The following is a 954-nucleotide window of genomic DNA, read 5'->3' as shown; positions in this document are numbered from 1 at the left end:
TAAGTTTGGGTTTATCACCTTGCAAACTAAAGTTATAGGCGTTTTCATCTTTTATTGATGCATTCGCATTTTCAGGCGCTGAAAAGCTCATTTTCACCAACTTCACAGTACTCTGATATAAGTGATCAGAACTGTGCTTTCATACATTGTGGGTGCTTCTCAAGTAAAAATGAGTAGAATCCAGCAGCAAACTCACTCATAAGTAAGTTGGTTTGTGCAGGGCACTCATATGACTTTAGGCGGAATTCAATGCAATTTCCCATAGGCACCCTGAACTTGAAAAGTGAAATTGTGAAAAATCCACAATACATATCAACTTAATTCTTGCTGTGCAAAGTAGGGCCTGGGGACTTGTACAACATACATTTTAAAGTTTGGGTTTATCACCTTGCAAACTAAAGTTATAGGCGTTTTCATCTTTTATTGATGCATTCGCATTTTCAGGCTCTGAAAAGCTCATTTTCACCAACTTCACAGTACTCTGATATAAGTGATCAGAACTGTGCTTTCATACATTGTGGGTGCTTCTCAAGTAAAAATGAGTAGAATCCAGCAGCAAACTCACTCATAAGTAAGTTGGTTTGTGAAGGGCACTCATATGAACTTTAGGCGGAATTCAATGCAATTTCCCATAGGCACCCTGAACTTGAAAAGTGAAATTGTGAAAAATACACAATACATATCAACTTAATTCTTGCTGTGCAAAGTAGGGCCTGGGGACTTGTACAACATACATTTTAAAGTTTGGGTTTATCACCTTGCAAACTAAAGTTATAGGCGTTTTCATCTTTTATTGATGCATTCGCATTTTCAGGCGCTGAAAAGCTCATTTTCACCAACTTCACAGTACTATGATATAAGTGATCAGAACTGTGCTTTCATACATTGTGGGTGCTTCTCAAGTAAAAATGAGTAGAATCCAGCAGTAAACTCACTCATAAGTAAGTTGGTTTG

Source organism: Periophthalmus magnuspinnatus, chromosome 7 (genome assembly GCF_009829125.3).
Source record: "Periophthalmus magnuspinnatus isolate fPerMag1 chromosome 7, fPerMag1.2.pri, whole genome shotgun sequence".
NCBI lineage: Eukaryota > Metazoa > Chordata > Actinopteri > Gobiiformes > Gobiidae > Periophthalmus > Periophthalmus magnuspinnatus.
The sequence above is the reverse complement of the archived record's forward strand: the minus strand, read 5'-3'. Positions refer to the sequence as shown.